The sequence below is a fragment of the Sus scrofa genome, chromosome 3, assembly GCF_054392235.1.
Source record: "Sus scrofa isolate SSC_HxYL_T2T_F1_AM1 chromosome 3, Sscrofa_HxYL_maternal_Yorkshire_Landrace_v2.0, whole genome shotgun sequence".
Lineage (NCBI taxonomy): Eukaryota > Metazoa > Chordata > Mammalia > Artiodactyla > Suidae > Sus > Sus scrofa.
In genome coordinates, this window is record NC_139385.1 from 66421287 (window position 1) to 66441564 (window position 20278).

General features: G+C 40.5%; 1 protein-coding gene across 18 annotated transcripts in view; it reads left to right on the top strand.

The window, feature by feature from the left end:
- The window catches only part of AFF3 (ALF transcription elongation factor 3), a 594300-nt gene that overhangs the window by 376495 nt on the left and 197527 nt on the right, over window positions 1-20278 (top strand). The gene's annotated exons all lie outside the window — the stretch shown is intronic.

Below are 20278 nucleotides of genomic sequence, written 5' to 3' on the forward strand. Positions count from 1 at the left end.
CCACATTGACAGGGGTCTGGACCTTCATCAAGAATGTGCTACTGCTTCCCTAAGTCCAAAGGGTCTTTGTGGTCATGCTGCTATGCCATCCTCACCATCTGCAGGCACTTGGGCACCCTCTAGCTCTCCTTTTTGACTCTACTGAGGTGTAATTGACATATCAAAAAACTAACCCATTTCAAGGGTGCAATTCAATGATAGGCAGTAAATTTATAAGTTTGTGCAACCATCACCTTAACATAGTTTTAGATGATTTCATCAACCTGAGATCCTCCATGCCCATTCTATCTGTAGAGGTGGGATATGGAAAATATATTTGTGGGACCACCTAACAGGTGAGACGGCTAATTTTCCAAATACCCAAAGCACTCTTTAAACAGTAATAAAAATATATGTTCTAATAAAAAGTAAGGATATAAATAGATAGTCTAGGAATAGGAAAAGAATGTGTCAAGCAAATATGCTCTACTAATGATTTGAGATGTGATCAAAGCAACAGTTCAAGCATTTTTCCTATGAATTTGATCATGACGTAAAAATTATTTTTAATTGAGGTATAATCAAATAAAATTACAGTATATTTAAAGTGTACAACATGGTGACTTGATGTATGTAGACATGGTGAAAGGATTCCCACCATCAAGGTAATTAACACATCCATCATCTCATATATTTACCTTTTTTTCCCCTTTGGTGAGAACACATAAGTTCAACTCAGCAGATTTCAATTATACAGTTCGGTGTAATTATTACAACTGTAAGTACATTATTATCAGCTGTATATTAGATCTTCAGATTTTATTGATCGTGTAATTGAAAGACTGTACCCTTTTACCAACTTCTCCCTATTTACCTGCCCCCGTCCCATGCACCCACCATTCTACCCTGTTTCTTTAGATAAAGTGATGTCTTTCCCCATCTGACATATTTCACTTAGCATAGTGTATTCAGGGTCCATCTGTGTGGTCGAAAATGGCAGGATTTTCTTCTTTCTTAAGGCTGAATAGTATTCATATATATCACATTTCGTTTTTCTGTTTGTCTGTCATTGTCAGACACTTGGGTTGTTTATTGCCTTGGCTTTGATAAATAATGCTGCGGGGAACCTGGGAGCACAGATCTCTTTGAGATAATGATTGGTTACCTTTGGGGTACACCCAGAAGTGGGATTGCTGAATTATAATGGTAGTTCTAATTTTAATTTCTTGAGGAACCTCCATACTAGTTTCCACAGTAGCTGTACCAGTTTACCTTCCTACCAGCTTTGTACAGGCTTTCTTTTCAGCCCACATCCTTGCCAGAATTTGTCATTTCTTATCTTTTGGCAGTCACATGCTTTACCCCTTGAACCATACCCTTTTTTTTGGGGGGGGGCACACCTGTGGCGTATGGAAGTTGCCAGGCTAGGGGTCCAATCAGAGCTGTAGCCACTGACCTATGCCACAGCCACAGAAACGCCAGAACCAAGCCACGTCTGGGACCTATGCCACTGCTCATGGCAACACTGGATCCTTAACCTACTGAGCAGGGCCAGGGATCAAACCCACCTCCTCATGGATACTAGTCAGGTTTGTTACCACTGAGCCACACCAGGAACACCCCTATTTCTTTTTGATAACAGATACCCTAACAGTTGTGAGGCATTATGATGTTGTGGTTTTGATTTACATTTCTTTTTTAAAAAAATATTTTTATTGAAATACCATTGATTTACAGTGTTGTGCCAATTTCTGCTGTACAGCAAAGTAACCCAGTCATATATATATACATATATATATATACACATTCTTTTTCTCATTATTATCTTCCATCATTTTCTATCCCAAGAGATTGAATATAGTTCCCTGATTTGCATTTCTTTTATGATTAGTGATATTGAACACCTTTTTATGTACCTGTTGGCCATTTGTGTGACTTCTTTGGAAAAATACAGGAGCTGTATTTTAATTAGGTTGTTTGGCTTCTTGCCACCAGCTTGCATAAGTTCTTTGGCTATTTTGGATATTGAACTCTTACCAGATATTAACCTGTTCCATAGGTTGCCTTTTCATTTTGTTGATGTTTTCTTTGCTGTGCAGAAGCTTTTTAGTCTAATGTCCCACTTGTTCATTTTGCTTTTCTTTCTTTCTTTATATATATATATATATATATATTTTTTTTTTTTTGCCTTTGCTTTTGGTGTTAAATCTTTAAAAAATCATTGTCAACACCAGTGACAAGGAGCTTACTCTTTTTGTTTTCTTCTAGGAGTTTTATAGTATAAGATCTTACATTCAAATTTTTAATCCACTTTGACTTGATATTTTGTGTGACGTAAGATAGGAGACACATTTGCAAATGGGTATTTGGTTTTTCCCAACACAATTTCATGAAGAGACTATTTGATTCTCATTGTATGTTCTTGGCTCCTTTGTCAAAAGTTAATTGACTATATAAGCCAGAGGATTTAATTCTGATTTGTAATTCTATTCCAGTGATCTATGTATCTATTTTTATGCCAACACCATACTGTTTTGATTACTAAAACTTTAATATAGTTTGAAACCAGGACGTATGGTACCTCTGGCTCTGATCATCTGTCTTAGGATTGTTTTGGCTATTTAGGGTCATTTATGATTCCATACAAATTTTACAGTTTCATTCTTTGCTCTGTGAAAAATGCCACTGGAGTTTTGATAGAGGTTGCATTGATAGGGTAGTATAGCTATTTTAGCAATACTAATTTTCTCAATCCCTAAACATACTTATCTTTCCATTTGTGTCTTCTTCAATTTCTTTTATCCATGTTTTATAGTTTTTCAGTATACCAGCAGATCTTTTACTTCTTTGGTTAAATTTATTCCTAAGTATTTTATTCTTTTTGATGTCATTATAAATATAATTTATTATTTTTATTTATTATAATTTATTATTTTTATAATTTATAAGTTATTTTCTTAATTTTTCTAATAATTTGTTATTAGCAACTTATTTGTGTATATTGATTTTGTGTTCTTCAGTTTTACTGAATTCATTGATTAGTTCTAACATTTTTATTAGTCTTTAGTGTTTTCCATATATAATATGTCATCTGCAAACAGAGATAATTTTACTTTTTCCTTTTCAATTTAGGTGTCTTTTTTTCTTTTTCTAGCCTAATTGCTCTGAGTAGGGCTTCCAGTACTGTGTTGAACAGAAGGAGCAGGAGCAGGCACCTTTTTCTTATTAATGATCTTAAAGGAAAAGCTTTCAGTCTTTCACCACTGAATATGATGTCAAGGGTGGGCTTGTCATATTAGGACTTTATGTTAAAGTAAGGTCCTTCTGTGCCCAACTTATTGAGAGTTTTTATCATAAACAAATGTTGACTTTTGTTAAATACATTTTTCTGCATTTATTGAGATCATCATATGGTTTTTATCCTTCATTTTGTTAACATGGTATAGTGTATTTACTAATTTGTATGTGTTGAACCATCCTTGCATCCCTGGAATAAATATATACCACTTGTTTATGGTGTATAATCCTTTTGATGTGCTGTTGAATTCAGCTTGCTAGTATTTGTTGAAGATTTTTGCTTGCATGTTAATCGGAGATATTGGCCTGGAGTTTTCTTTTCTGGTGATCTCCTTATCTGGTTTTGGTATCAGAGTAATGCTGGCTCTGTAAAATGAATCTCAAAGTGTACCTTTTTCTTCAGTTTTTTTAAGAATTTAAGAAGGATTGACATTATTTTTTTTTAAATGTTGTGTTGAGTTCACCAGTGAAGCCATATCCTCTTGATGAATTTGTTCCTTCGCCATTATATTATGACCTTTGTCTCTTATTGTCATTTTTTGGTTACTTTCTATTCTATTTGACATAAGTATATTTAACCCTGCTTTCTTTAGTTTTTTTGTTTGCATGGAATATTTTTTTCCACCACTTTGCTTTTAGTCTGTGTGTGCTTAAAACTAAAGTGAGTCTTATATATAAGCAGCATAATAGTTGGGTCTCATTTTTTTTTTTAATCAATCCAGCCAACCTGTGCCTTTTGCTTTGAGAATTTAGTCCATTTTCATTTCAAGTAATTATTGATAGGAATGGACTTACTGTTGCAGTTTTGCCCAGTGTTTTCTGATGTTTTTAAATTCTTTTTTCCTTCCTTCATCTCCTGCTCCCTTCCTTTGTGATTTTATGACTTTCTATAGTGGTATGCTTTATTTTTCTGTATCTTTTATGTGTCTACTATAGGTTTTTGCTTTGTGGTTACCATGAGGCTTATACAAAGCATCTTACAGCTAAAACACTCTATTTTAAGCTGATGACAATTTAACTTAGAATGCATACTAAAGCTCTACATTTTTACAACCCCCCCACATTTCAAATTTTTAATGTCACAGTTGAAATCTTTTTATATTAAATCTTTCCATTAACAAATTTAATAGTTATTTTAAATAATTTTGTCTTTTAACCTTTATACTAGAGTTGTAAATAATTTATCACCATTGTAATACCCATCATCATCATAATATTTGAGTATTACAAGTTTAAATAAATATTTACCTTTATCAGTGGCTTTTGTACTCTCATATGTTCTTTTTACCTCTTTCTTTTTTTTTTTTTTTTCTTTCTCCTTTTGGGACTCCCCCAATGCATATATTGTTTTATTTAATTGTGTGCCACAAGTCCCTTAAGTAATCTTACCTTTTTTCAATCTTTTTCCTTATCTTATTGGATGAATTCCACTGCCCTTTCTTCTAGTTCACTGATCTTTTCTTCCATTTGCTCTAGTCTGATTTGGAATCCCTGTATTAAACTTTTCAGTACAATTGTTATATTCTTCAGATCTGTGATTTCTCTTTCATACTTTTTAATGTTTTTCTGTCTTTGTTGAATTTTTCACTCTGTTTATACACTGACCTCCTAACCTCAGTGAGCATCTTTATGATTGTTATTTTAAACTATTGGGTAAATCATTTATCTCTATTGTATTAATATTGGTTTCTGGAAATTTACCTTGTTCTATTGTTTAGAACATATTCCCTTGTTTCTTCATCCTCTGATACATTCTGTGTTGATTTCTACACACTAGATAAACCAGCCACCTCTCTGTCTTAACAGATTAGTCTAATATAGAAGGTAAACCTCATCAATCAGCCTGGTCTGAGCTGCTGGCTATCTTCCAAATCTTTGTGATTGACCAAGCTCCTGTCTTTGTTCTTAGTGGCTCTCTGTTCTTGTGAGTGTTCCCACACCTGTCACTGTGCCAAAGGGGAGATTTGTAGTACCTGGAGGTAGGCTGATCAGAAGTCGGACCCTCTGGTAGCAACTGAGAAAGTATACATTTGAACGCCTTCCATGGAGAAATGAGAAACTAGGTGTTTTGACCTGGTCCCTCTGCACTGAGCCAGGTGTAAAGCCATGGAAGTGTTTCTGTGCTTCTTAGCAACTCTGTCTAGTCCTATTTTCTATACTCCTATAGGATTCATGAATGCAAGTCCCATTGGTTATCAGAGGTGGATGATTTGGGGGCCTGTCCCTCAGATGGCATCCTTAAAAATTGAAGTGCTAGGTGTGTAGTCTGTAATCCAAGTATTTCACTCCTCAAGGAGAAGCTGGGAGTTGGGGGTGTTCCCTCCCATAGTGCTGTGCCAGGAGTGGGGTCTATGGCAGGAGAGTGTCTTAGCCTTTACAGACTATTTAGATATGGGCATTTTCTCTATTGCCTCATATGTAGGCATCATACATCTAATTTCTGGATTTCTTTTAGAGGAATTGCTCTATGTGCAGGTGTATATTCAGAGAGTCAGGGAGAGGAAGAACATTCAGGAGTCTCCTATATTGTCATCTCAGTCCAGAGGCCCAAATATGATTTTTTTTTAAATAGCTGTACCTGCAGCATATAGAAGTTCCTGGACCAGGGATTGAATCTGAGCTGAAGCTGCAACCTACACCACAACTATGTCAATGCCGGATTCTTTTTGTGCCAGGCCGGGGATCGAATGTGCACCACCACAGTGACCAAAGTTGCTACAAAAGAATTCTTAACTCACTGCACCGCAGTAGGAATTCCTCAAATACAACTTTTTAAGAGAGAGTTAGTAGGAGTTAGTAGGATTCCCATTGTGGCTCAGTTGGTAAAGAACCCAACATAGAGTCCATGAGGATGCAGTTCAATCCCTGGCTTTGCTCATTGGATCCAGCATTGTTGCCAGCTGTGGCATAGATTGCAGGCGCAGATCAGATCTGGTGTTGCTGTGGCTGTGACATGGGCCAGCAGCTGCAGCTCAACTCTGATTTGAACCCTAGCCTGGGAACTTCCATTTGCTGCCAGTACAGCCATGAAAAGAAAAACGAAGAGAGAATGTAAAGGCATTTAGCAATAGGAACTCATATACTATCTGAGAGATGTAAACTGATAGACCGTCACTGGAGAACACTTTGATATTATATTAAAATTTCAAATATTTATTCCATTTTCCTAGAAATTCTATACCAGAAATTAATTCTATAGAAGAAAGATAGAACCATGAATAAAATCAATGTATAAAATTTTTTGCCAAGGCATGGTTGTAGTAATGAAAAGATAATAACTTAATTCTCCATCACTTGATTAAATAAGTACAGTGGTCTATACATCCTTTAAAAGAAGTTAAATTTGTATGTTTTGAGGGGAGCGAAGAAATCAGAACGATTAAGTCACCAAACAGTGTGACCTCATTAAAAATATATGTGTAATCTCCATGTTTGTAGATGTATATAAAATCTGGATAAGTAGCCAGTGCTTAAAACTCTTCACTGTGGGTATTATCTGTAGGTGTTAGGTTCCTGAGTGGCTTTCTTTTTCCTGCATTTTGTGTTTTATTTTATTTTATTTTTTGTCTTTTTGCCTTTTTCTAGGGCCGCTCCCACGGCATATGGAGGTTCCCAGGCTAGGGGTCTAATCAGAGCTGTAGCTGCCAGCCTATGCCAGAGCCACCACAACACGGGATCTAAGCCGCATCTGCGACCTACACCACAGCTCATGGCAATGCCAGATCATTAACCCACTGAGCAAGGCCAGGGATTGAACCCGCAACTTCATGGTTCCTAGTCGTATTCGTTAACCACTGAACCATGACGGGAACTCCTGCATTTTGTATTTTTGCATTGTTTAACTTCTTAAGAAAAAAGCATACATTGATTATGTAAGCAGAAAGATGCAATGAAGAAATCATGTACCCCCCAGCATACCAGGGATGGCGTTATAATTAAGGACTTTACTGAATCAGAAGTTAGAGACAATAGAGGGAGCAAGGGTTGCCCCATTCCCCCCATGTGGCCCCACCAAAGTCACAAAAGAGCAGTTGCTCCAGACTTGCAATTCCCAGAGACCTCGCTCTCTATTTACAAGGCCAAATGCTTCCAGGATAAGTAGCTGCTCACCCTTTTATGAGACAGCCAGTTTACTCTTGTAGAGGTTTTTTGTTCTGTTATCACATTATATCATATTATATTACCACTAAGTTACATTGCATTGTGTTACATATTGTTACAAAGTACATGTCTCATATATGCCAGTATGTAGCCTCCCTAAGGACAGCAGCCTTATTTGCAACTGTAACCCCAACTCCTACAGCAGTGCACCTGTGGAATACTGAATGTTAGAAAGTTTACAAAAACCAGTCCTCCCTATAGATTTGACACTAATCGTGCTTCTTGTCTCCATAAACCATATACAATGTTTTTTCCACAAGGCAGCCCCTCAGATGTCTGCTACAGCAACCATGATCTCATACTTTTCTGCCACAACACTAATTAGACACAGCAGACCAGTGCAGCAGCCATGAGGATATATAGTTCCTCAACCATCACCCATTAAGGCCAGGATGGGAGTTGGTAGCTGGGGTGGCTCCATCAGCAAAACACAAAAACAAAATGCAACAACCATGAGAACTATGGATCTGTTGTATTTACCCATCTTCGTTCATTGTTTATTGCTTCCCTTTCCCACAGTACTCATGTTTCCTAGGAGCAAGGGCATGTCTTTTCTATCCCATGTTGCCTCCCTGGGCCCTTAGAATAGCTCCTGGCACATAGTGGGTCCTGAACGCTATGTTTGGTTGGATGCACATCTGGATGCATTAGGAGGAATTGAACTGATTGGCTTTACTAAGTCAGGAATTTTCAGCATAATATCTCTTCTCCAGATATGGAACTATATGTTGTCAGCAAGGATCAATGAGGAAAAATTGCAGAATTTCTGTCTGAAATTTGTAGGTTATCCGTTGGCCATGTGTGTTCTGAGCCTTCCTTCTCACTTGCTCCTCCCCCAGAGCCTTCTGCAAGGTTGTCTTTGCTTCCTAATTTCCTAAAGTTCTTTTCTTCCTTTCCTCATGTAAAGACACCTGTAGCAGCTCAATTCAGGAGCTTAGCTTTTTAGACATCATTAATTTGATGCCTTCCTCTTTTATCTTTGTTTCTTTGTTCTCACAGAGGATCTTTCTCCCCAGGGGTAAGCTCTTTATCAGGCTATTCTAAACTTGGTCTTTTGGGTCATTGTTTTTTTGTTCTTTTTTTTTGTTTTTGTTTTTTTTCTTTTTTCTTCTAATAGGAGTAGTTGTCATCCTGTTTTTATTTTGACCCTAACTTTTCTTTTCTTGAAGACCTGTGAACTTTTAAGGGGAAACATCTTAATCTTTCTCTTCTCCCTGTTAAGTATATTTTAACCTCATGGTTTAAAAAAAAAAAAAAAAAAAAAAAAAAAAAAAAAAAAGTTTCTCCAGGGCTAACCACCTTTTCCCAGCCTCTGGATTTGGCTGTCCACATCAACACTTCCGTGACATTTCCTGTCTCTTCTAACATCATCCTGCCTTTCACGTTCATCCTTAAGACCAAGAGACATCCACTTGGACTAGGACAGTGCCCTTTGGTGGTTTATAAATCACCTCTCAAACTGAGAAGAAATATTTAAGCAAAGTTAATAGACAGAAGCATGGTATCCAGAGGGAAGTTTGCTGGGGGAGAGGAGGACCTGTGCCTTTAGCAGGCTTGGGCTCACAGCAGCCCAGCAGCCAAGACCTGCCTTCCCTCTGCTGACCCAGAGATCCTACCACACCAGGGACTTTTATTCTGGCCCCAGCAGCATTCAGGGTCTGTTCTCATCCAGGCTGACCCACCTTGCTCTCTGCCCCACCTGAATGATAACTCCTGCCACCATCCCTCAGTAGCTTTCCTTCTCCACATCCCCATTCCCCACTGCCTCCTCCAGCTCCAATGAGACGAGCTCATGGGCCAGACCAGCTGGACTGCCTGCACCTGTCATCCCGAGAGGAGTCCCTAAACACAAAGGTAGAGCATCGAAACTCACTGTAACCCCAAACCAGCTTTTGGAAAAAGGACCCATCCTCCTTACTAGAAATTGCCCCATGTAGGAAAAATACCAGCCACTGAGACAACACTCCCCTTCCCTCTGTACTCATGGTGCTTTAGTGGCAGAGGGAGTTTGCGAAGCAAATTATTGTTTAATAAGCACATTTTCATTATGCCTTTCTATTTGACTATCAATAATTAACCAGTTAAATGTTAAGTAATTAACTGAGTGACACTGATTAAGAAACAAACTCATAAATATCTTCTTCTGTATCCAACCCTTCCTTTCACAAGGTCCAAGCCAAAAGCTGCAACACTCATCATAAAGATGGTGACATAGCAGTAATTACCTTCCATGGAGCACTTGCTTTGTGCCAGACTCCGCTGGGTACTTTGTGTATTATCTCTAACCCTTTCAGTTAATCTGCAAGATAGGATTATTAACACCAATTTCCAGATAAGGACACCAATAATCAAAAATAGACACTTGCCCAAGGTCATTCTGCTGGTTCATGGCAAGGCCAATGTTTCACAAGTTTGACCAGTATAAGCACCAACTCCATGCCTGTTCTGTTCCACCATTCTGCTTCTCCATAATGGAGACACGGGCTTCATCAAATGCATGTTTCCAGATTGTCTGTCTGTGGAAAGTGGTTCAGGAACATGTTAAGTGGAAAACATGTCCAAGAATGTAATTATCACCCTCATCTTCTTCTGGCTTCCCCAACCTTCCTCTCTGTCCCAGATCATAGCATCTTTCCCCTCAGGTGCCTGGAAAAGAGCAGTTGGATTACTGCACACCACAGCGAGTTTTGAGATTACCACAGTCTATATGCTTTTCCCTGGGGGCTGATTTCTGAGTGTTTGTGCTACCACTGAAAGGTGTTAATATAGATCAGAAATAAGGTGACAGTGGCATCACTAACAACACGACCTTTCTCACGAGCTGGTCAGAAATTTGGCTCATTTCTTATACATCTAGAATGAATGTCATTTATTCTCAGAAATGATACAGGAAAATACCAGCCCAAGATTCAGAATCTGGGAAACCCCTCTAATGCTTTAGTCTTTTCTGTAAAGCATCTTGTAAAATTTAAGATTAAACCAATGAATTCTTCTAATCAGGAGCTCAGGGTTTATAAGAGTACAGGAAACTAGCAGGTGCCTATATGTTGCAGAGGGAACTCAGAGGTGAAGTTTTCTCCTGGCTTTAATAAGAGTCATTAAGTCCCCGCAACTATACACTCAACATCAAAACCGCCTCCTTTAAATTCTGAGAACTCAGTGTAGATTTTCCTACTTTTAGCATTTTAACACAATTTTCCATTCTAAAATCAATCTCCAGATTAAGGAATGGGAATGATAGTATGCATTAAACATATTTTTAAAAAGTTTATTGAGGAGTTCCCATCATGGCTCAGTGGTTAACGAATCCGACTAGGAACCATGAGGTTGTGGGTTTGATCCCTGGCCTCACTCAATGGGTTAAGGATCCGGCGTTGCTGTGAACTGTGGTGTAGGTTGCAGATGCGGCTTGGATCCCACGTTGCTGTGGCTCTAGTGTAGGCCGGTGGCTACAGCTCTGATAAGACCCCTAGCTTGAGAACCTCCATATGCCGTGAATGCAGTCCTAGAAATGGCAAAAAGACAAAAAAAAAAAAAAAAAAGTTTATTGAAGTATGGTTGATTTACAATACTGTGTTAATTTCTGCCACACAGCAAAGTGACACAGTTGTATATATTCTTTTCTTTTTCATATTCTTTTTCATTATGGTTTATCCCAGGATATTGAATATGGTTCCCTGTGCTACACAGTAGGACTTTGTTGTTTATCCATCCAATATATACTGGTTGGGTCTCCTAACCCCAAACTCCCAATCCCTCCCCTCCCTTGTCCTCCCCCTTGGCAACCACAAGTCTGGTTTTGCTATCTGTGAGTTTCGGTTTTTAAACACATTTAAATAAATATGTTTCATTTTAAATGAATCTTGAAAATGTACAGTTCACATTGTTCCAAAAGGTCCTAAGTAAATAGAATAGGGAAAACACTTAACACAGAAGGACTAGAGAATAAGACAGATCACATCCATCTTTCTGCAGAAGAAAACTGGAGAATGGAGTTCCCATCATGGCTCAGTGGATACAAATCTGACTAGCATCCGTGAGGATGCAGGTGCGATCCCTGGCCTCACTCAGTGGACTAAGAATCCAGCATTGCCATGAGCTGTGGTATAGGTCACAGACACGGCTGGGAGCTTGCCTTGCTACGTCTGTAGCACAGGCCAGCAGCTACAGCTCCAATTTGACCCCTAGCCTGGGAACTTCTATATGCCACGGGTACGGCCCTAAAAAAAATACATACATACATACATACATAAATAAAATAATAAAGAAAACTGGAAAGCAACAAAACTACATCTGGAACAAGAAATTTTCAGAAAAGTCCAAGATGAAGGGATCCAGCATGTGATAATCTTCTGAAGAGTGGCCGTTGTGTCCTGACTGCAGTCTAGGCTCTTATCCCTCCCACAGAGAGTCAGGAATTGGCAGGACAGCTGCAGTCAGGGAGGGAGTGGTCTCTGTCTCCAGCAGGCAGGACTTATCTCCTCACAGTGAATTACACTCTGCAACACGAAGGAAATAAGGAGGGGCCAGACACACATGGCCTTGGCTTTGTGAGAACCAGAAATCACGTGGTCCGAGCAGGAGTGTGTGCCCCAGGTCTTAATGCATCCTTGAAGTTTCCAGTCTGAAGGTTTGCTTTGGTGTTTGTCAGTGCTCGGTGCTTGCCTTCCTGCTGCAAGCCCGGAGGTCATGTTGCTACCTCATGCGTCTGTCCTCCCGTCTGTGAGGCTTCATTTGAAAGCTGCTTCTTGAATTGACTTCATTAATCTTCACCTGCATGGTGCACCCTCTGTTCTATCCACTGGTGATTAACCTTATTGAGAGCAGGGGACAGTGACAAGTTAAAGTGCTCTGGCGTTGCAATGAATTAGATTAGTCAGTGTTCCAGTCAAAGATTTTCCCGCTCAGTGGGGAAGCACAAGATCAAGAAATATAAATCCTGCAATGGGGAATCCCCTTCTCAGGCCAATTTTAGTTCATAGTGTACATATGCATGGCTTTTCAGTCTAAAGAAATAAGATTTCATTATGATTTTTGGTAACCCTATTTTTACAGATTTCCATTGGTTATTTGCATAGTTTTAATTTTAGCAGCCTATGCTGTACTAAGAAAAATGGGTTTTTACAGACTCTCACAGACCTAGAGAACAGACTTGTGGTTGTTGAACAGACTTGTGGTTGGAGAGGGGAGTGGGGGAAGGAGAGATTGGGAGTTTGGGGTTAGCAGAGGCAAACTGTTATATATAGGATGGATAAACAGCAAGGCCCTGCCATGTAGTGTAGGGAACTATATTCAGTATCCGGGAAAAACCATAATGGAAATGAATATTTAAAAGAATGTCTATTCTTTGCTGTCCAGTAGAAATTAACACAACATTGTAAAACAACTATATTTCAATAAAAGAAATTTTTCAAAAAAAAGAGAAACAGGTTTTAATAAAATCTTAAGAAGGAAGGTATTTTTATTTTTCAGCAGAGCTACTGTTCTTCTAAAAGCTTTCCATCAGTGCTTATGAATGAAATATATTTAGTGTTATTTTTCAAACTATAGGCCCTTCTACTGTAATAACAAAATGAGGTTGTTTTTGAATTTTGGTTGACTTAGGGGCCAACTTAGAGGTTTTGGCTGTGACCTCATGGTTCTGAGTCAACATCTGCTAAGGCTTCAAGTCTGACCTGGAGTCTGTGTTTACAGTCCAGGGAAGGGTTGACAGTTAGAACATACTTTCTGTTTCTCCCAGGAGTGTGTTTCTCTGCAGGAGTGTGTTTCTCCCACTTTATCTTATTTGAGGGCCTGGGCCCTGCCTCCCAGGTTACAGGCCTGCTCAAAGGTTTTCCTTTCATCAGGTACAGTGCTCCTGTTGGCTTCCAGCATTGAATGGACATGCAGTGTGATGCAAATTACTAGGTTCTGTTGTGGGTGGCACTTATCTGATAAGAGTGTCATAACATGAATAAAAAGTGTGAAAGAACAGCAAGACTGAATGATTATTCTGATAGGGGAACTGAAAATAAAAGTATGCTCTGATCTGCAGCACCCACGGCCACACATAAAAATCAACTCTGGCATTTTTGCCTTCGCCAGGGGTTGTCTTTTGCAAAGAGCAGAGGTCTGAGCACAGAGCATTCTGGAGTTCACCATGGTCATTTGCCAGGCCTGCAGAGGTGGACCCCCTTTCCAGCAGACTTCTGGGTTGGGCGCAGGTGGAGAGACATTGATGAGAGAGAAAGTTATTTAATCTCTGTCTATGCTGGCAACAGTCGTATGTGTTTGGTCAGACAAGTGTAGTTTATGACTGCCATTGTTTTACAAGCCAAAAAGAGAATCTCGGAGAGATTAAGTGAATTCCTATTACTGTATTCATTGTGTAGGCCTTAGAGAAGTTACACGAGAATTGTAAGACATGATCCCTTCCCTCAAGGAAGTTAGCATCTAGCAGGGATTAAAAGGTTTATCATTTGATAGTGTAACACCCAAAAGGAAAACTTGCTGCCCAGAGAGCCTGTCACCATTAAAGAAGTGACAGAAGTCATGGCCAGGGGTGAGAAAGAATGAAGACTTATGTGAAATTGGAATAACATGAAAGGAAAACCCAAAGACATCAGGACAGGAGAACCTTGGGCAGGACAGGAAGTCAACCCATCAGGCTTGGGAGAGGACTGTGTGTATAAGTGACCTTCAGCCTGAATATTTGGAGCCAAGATCCCTGGGAGCTGCATGGCATAGTCACTGTTTCAGATAAGATACTTCCGTGACAATGACCAAGGCCGACTGCCCTGAGGAGAGAGGGCAAGGGAAGTGTCTTTCTATTCACTGAATCTAACAGAAAAGTTAAAATAGAGTTTAATGTTTTTCTAGTTTAATCTTTGTGCAAACTCTGTATACTCTGCAGATCTTCCTAACCACATCTTTCGAACTCTGAGGTTAGATTTCAGGTGAAAATTCAATTTTTGTCACTTCTTTCTTTTGGCAACCAAGAGCTACGCTGCTTAGTGAGTGGATCTAGGTCATCTGGCCATATGTCCTGAGACAGGCTGGTGCAGGTGACACCAGAGCATCAAGGTGGCAGCTATCTGGAGGGAGAGGGGGCTATCCAAAATGGGCACCTAAAAGTCTGCTCATCTTGAAGCTGTGGGTTCTTGGGACTCATGTTCAGCTTCACTGTCCATTATGCAAGAAAATGGAAGCTGGTTCCCAAGCCCATGTCCTTCTGAAGATTGGTCTATGGAGGAGGGAGAAAGAGTTGGACAATTAATGAAAAGCAATATTCTCTACCGCTATCATTTAACCATCTGGTCTTTCATTTACGAGAGAAATGAGTGTATTTGCTATAAAGAGACTAGGCATTTTAAGTCTGCCCAAGAAATAAGATACCCTGAAATATGTCCCTTGGGTAACTGAACATCAGTTTAGGTAGATGGGACTGGTCAGGCTGTCTTAAGACAGGTACATTGGAGTTTCCATTGTGATTCAGCAGGTTAGGGATCCAGTATTGTCTCTCTGAGGATGCAGGATTGATCCCTGGCCTCACTCAGTGGATTAAGGATCCAGAGTTGCCATGAGTTGTGGTGTAGATCACAGATGTGGCTCAGATCTGGCATTGTTGCTGTGGCTGTGGTGTAGGCTGGCAGCTGCAGCTCTGATTCAGCCCCTGGCCTGGAAACTTCCCATATGCCATGGGTACAGCTGTAAAAGGAAAGAAAAAAAAAAAGACGTGTTAATTCTTAATCCCGACAATTGGCTGAAGAACCTAGGCTCAAAACTGAGGACCTCCCAGTGCTGGCGAGTAGAATATGACATCATTGCTTAAGCTACACAAAAATTCAAAAGGAAGAGAGGCAGACAAATCAAAGGAGCGGCAGGGAGGGTTCTAAGATTAGAAGGTAGCTACCTAGACTTTAGAGTAATTGACTTCAAACATCATATTTCACTTCCTGCCCTAACCTGTGGTCCAGAAAGTGGGTAAAGGACAGCCAAGAGGGAAAAGAGGAATGCAGCAGAAATGAGGGGTGGTTGGGCTGCTGGAGGTCAGGAGCTTGGCTGGAGGTGGGAGAGCAGTGGATGCGACAGAGTGGGGTCGACAGCCCGGCAATGAAATAGCATCCTTTCCCTGTGCAGAAAATCACCTGAGGCCAACTCAGTGACATTTTAGCAGTTATGAAACATGCTACCTTTGCTTTCATTTTAAATCACAACCAGAAATAAGGGACAAATTAAATGCTTTTTTTGTCAGACCTTTCCTCACTGACTGCTGGTATGACATCAGAGATCTTTTCTGGTGAGAAAACTTCAGGATATTTTCTCCAGTAGAAAGTACAGATCAGGAGTTCCTGTCATGGCTCAGCGGAGATGAATCTGACTGGCATCCATGAGCATGCAGGTTTGATCCCTGGCTAATCTCAGTGGGTTAAGGATCCGGCATTGCGCTGAGCTGTGGTGTAGGCCACTGACTACAGCTCCAGTTTGACCCCTACTCTGGGAACCTCCATATGCCATGAGTGTGGGTCTAACAAAAATAACTACAGATCATACTTAGAAATCGTAACAATCTATTTACGTAACTTCCTGTTTTAGTAATAAATAGTTTATCTTGATCATTACTAACTTAATTATAGATTGCATTTGCACACTACTTCATTCTTTCATAAAAATGCTTTCCCAAGTACTCTCTCACCTCAGATTCCCAGCGTCAAAAACACGGAGAGAAATTCTATTTCTCACGGTAGAGAGAAGAATTCTGAAACTCAGCTCAGTATTAGTCAGTGCTGGTTTTTATTGAATGATTAAAGCTAAGGAAACTGTATATGCATTTCATTTAATCCTCATGATTAAACCATGAGCTAGTTAACATCTCTATTTCCTCTGATTTGAAGATGCCACAAGCTGAAATCTAATCTTATTCCAAAGTCCGTGGTTTGAAATCACTACGGGTTTACTGAAAATATGACTTCCCTAAGCTCACTGAGCTAGGAAGTGACAAGAGAGGAAATAAAAATAGTCAACTTGCCCTTAATTTTCCCATGCAACGCCAATGGAGAAGTTTAATATAATGGATAATCAAGCTTAAAACACCATTACATGGAGTTTCTGTTGTGGCTCAGTGGTAACAAACCTGACCAGTATCCATGAGGATGAGGGTTCAACCCCTGGCCTCGCTCAGTGGGTTAAGGATCTGGCTTTGCCATGAGCTGTGGTGTAGCTTGCAGATGCGGCTTGGATCCAGCATTGCTGTGGCTGTGGTGTAGGCTTCCAACTAGAGCTCTGATTTGATCCCTAGCCTGGGACTTCTATATGCCCTAAAAAGTAAAAAAAAAAAAAAAAAAAAAAAAAAAAGAGAGAGAGAGAGAAAAGAAAAGCACATCAACTAAAAACAAATGTATTTAAATAGCTGATATAAATCATTCTTAGGTTTTTGGAAATTCTAACAGATTTAACTGTTTTAAACAAACTTACTGTCTATACTAGCCCTTCCTAAGCTTAGTAGTGCTCATTAGATGGGAAAAATCATGTGGAAATGCACAGTTGTAATTAAAGTAATATGAGCGAACAGTTTTACATTGTGATGGGCATTCAGTTCAATTCAGCAAGTTAATTTTGAGCACCTAGTATGCAAGTTATCTTATTTAGTCTCTACAAAGATGGTCGGACAGTATCCCTTTTTAAACAAATGTTTAGTCCTTCTTTAGGGCACTTTTTTTTTTTTTTTTTTTTTTTTTTTTTTTGATGGCAGCCCTTGAAGTATATGGAGGTTCCCAAGCCAGAGACGGAATCTGAGCCACAGATGTAACCTACCCCATGGCTGTGGCAATGCTGGATCCTTTAATTCACTATACCAGGCTGAGGATCAAACTCTTGCCTCTGCAGCAGCAACCCGAGTCGCTGCAATCAGATTCTTAACCCACTGTGCCACAGCAGGAACTCATAGAGGACTGTTCTTGAAGGAACATCAGGATCATGAGGGTTCTGAAGTATGATTTTTTTTTTAGGGCACCCAAGGCATATGGAGGTTCCCAGGATGGGGGTTGAATCAGAGCTATAGCTGCCAGCCCACACCACAGCCACAATAATGCAGTATCTGAGCCACATCTGCAACCTACACCACAGCTCACGGCAACGCCAGATCCTTGACCCACTGAGCAAGGCCAGGGCGCGAGCCTGCATCTTATGGATGCTAATCAGATTCGTTAACCACTGAGCAACAACCTGAACTCCCTCAGTATGATTTTTACTCTACATTTGGGGGAAGGGCGTCAGAAGAGAAAGAAGTGGTAGAACACAGTTTGAGGGGTGTATTTGCAAAACTACAACACAAAAAAGAACCTAACTATTACCATGAAGAGAGAGAGAAAAAAAAAAGTGCTTTGGAGGAGCAGGAGAGGGAGTTCTCATGTCATATGGGAATAGAAAGGGAACCAGCTATGACCTCACGATTTTAGTGATGTTTGAGATACACCTTAGAGGGTGGCTAGAAATCCAACAAGCATGTGGGGAAGGGGCATTCACCCACAAAGGGGATATTGTAGATAAAAGCAGAGACTGTAGTTTGTCTTATATGTAGTGTGTGTACAGTTTAACAAAAAAGGCATGAAACAGACCTTGTTCTAGAAGGTCTTAAATACTAGAGGGAGGTCTTAGCAAATGCAGTGGAATGAAAAACACAGACTGGTACTGAGGAGACAGATGTACATGGATAGCTTTTTTTTTTTTTTTTTTTTTTTTTTGGCTTTTTAGGGCAGCACGCACAGCATGTGAAGGTTCCCAGGCTAGGGGTCGAATCGGAGCTGTGGCCACAGCCATAGCACCACAGGATCCTTAACCCACCAAGTGAGGCCAGGGATCCAACCTGCATCCTCAGGGACACTAGTCAGATTTATTTCTGCTGAGCCATGATGGGAACTCCAAGAGACAGATGTACAAATGTCAGCGGTGACATTGATGAACTTGGGCAAATCAGTTACTCTTCTTGAGCTTTGGCACCCCACCTGCAATATGGAGATAATAATAATGGCCTAAAAGTTGGGCATCAATGAGAAATCTTGTGTGGAACTAGCACTCTGAGAGCCATAAGACACATCACGTCATCACCACCCTCATCATCCTTATCTCTTGGGTGATGGTTAGGAGGGCGGTGGAGAAGGGGAGCTTTTTGTTTGGCTCTGTGCTTGAGGAAAATGAAGTTGGCAGAAGGTGGAGGACAGATTCATAATAACAGAAGAGAAAGAACCATCAGAAGCCCTTCAAGGTAAAAATAATGACGGTATGATCAGGATGGTGAGCACCAGAAGGAAAGGTAGAGACATTGCGGAGATGCTGTCTGGTTTGGCATGCACTCGCCACCTCTCTCCCTGGACACAAATTCCGCAAGGCTGCTTAACAGTCCCCTCAAAAGAGACGATAGGGCTGGATACGGGATGGAAGGGGCAGATGCTTGGGGAGCAAAGGGGAGAGGGTCATTAAGGGACACCGGGTCTTTCTTTGCTTTCTGTTGGAGAAACCTTGGTACTCGCAGGATGCAGAAGAGTACTCATGAACTTGACCCCCTATGGCACAGGTGTCACGGAGGGTAAGGCAAGGCAGAGGGTCAGTAAGTCCTCTCAGGGTGGGTGTGCACACACTCGCTCCCCATGTGGGTGGGCACCCTGCGGTGCTGGAGGAGGAGAGTTGCCCAAGGAAGGAAGGCACAGGACCAGCCGCAAGAAACTCTCCCTTCAGACACCTGTCAGCATCCCTCTTCTACATCATCCCTGTTCCCACCAAAGAGGTGAGAAAATATCATCACCTAAAGGGAGTGTCTTACTTTCGTTAAAATGGATCAGCTCCTGCTTCTGTGCTTGCTTAGGTTTGGAAGAGGAAGGAGTCAAGAAATGGAATTCAGAACCAATTTGTCCATCCCAGGTCAGTTTCCTGGTGATTGGAAATTGATTCAATTTAGTTCTACAGTCACAGAGTGAATGCAAATATCTTCCAGGAGAAGGAACTAGAGAAGAATACCAGACATGAATAAAACACCCCCCACCTGCCTCCCTCTTAGAGTTTAGTTAAAGTGTATGTCAAAAGGCATATGAAGTATTGAAAGCTGAACTAAAGCTGTAACCTTAACACTGTGTTATAAAAATGACAACACTAATTCATATGTGAATTTGTTTTTTCACTTTTACAAGAATGACATTTTTTATGAAGAACAAAATGATGTGGGAGACTTACCAGAAACTTAGACTGATAGGAGTTTCTAATAAAATAACCACTCTAATAATGATCCCCAATGTGGTTTTTTTCCTTTGGCCACTCCTGTGGCATGTGGAAGTTCCTGGGCCAGGGACTGAACCTGTGCCACAGCAGCAGCCTGGCCACTAAAGTGACAACATCAAATCTTTAAGCCACTGCACTGCAAGGGAACCCCAGTGATCCCTAATGTTAAAAGTACTTCGTGGAGTTCCCACTGTGGCACAACGGGATTGGTGGCATCTCTGCAGTGCCAGGATGCAAGTTCAATTCCCCAGCCCAGCACAGTGGGTTAAAGGATCCAGCGTTGCCAGAGCTGCAGCGTAGGTCGCAACTGGAGCTTAGATCTGATCTCTGGCAGGGGAACTCTGTATGCTGCGGGGCAGCCAAAAGAGGACAAAAAGGACAAAAAGAAAAGCACTTTGTGCATTCCTTCAGAAACACCCTGTGAATTTTGTAGGATTGAATCCAAGAGAAGCAGCCCCTTTATATGATATTTTGCATACAATTTTTTACTACTGGGTAGTCCCTTTCCTTAGGAGCCTAAATGAAATGAAAATAGGATCGCCTTGAAGATCTTTTTTAAGGTGTAAAGGTGACAGAGACAGCCATGGAACCA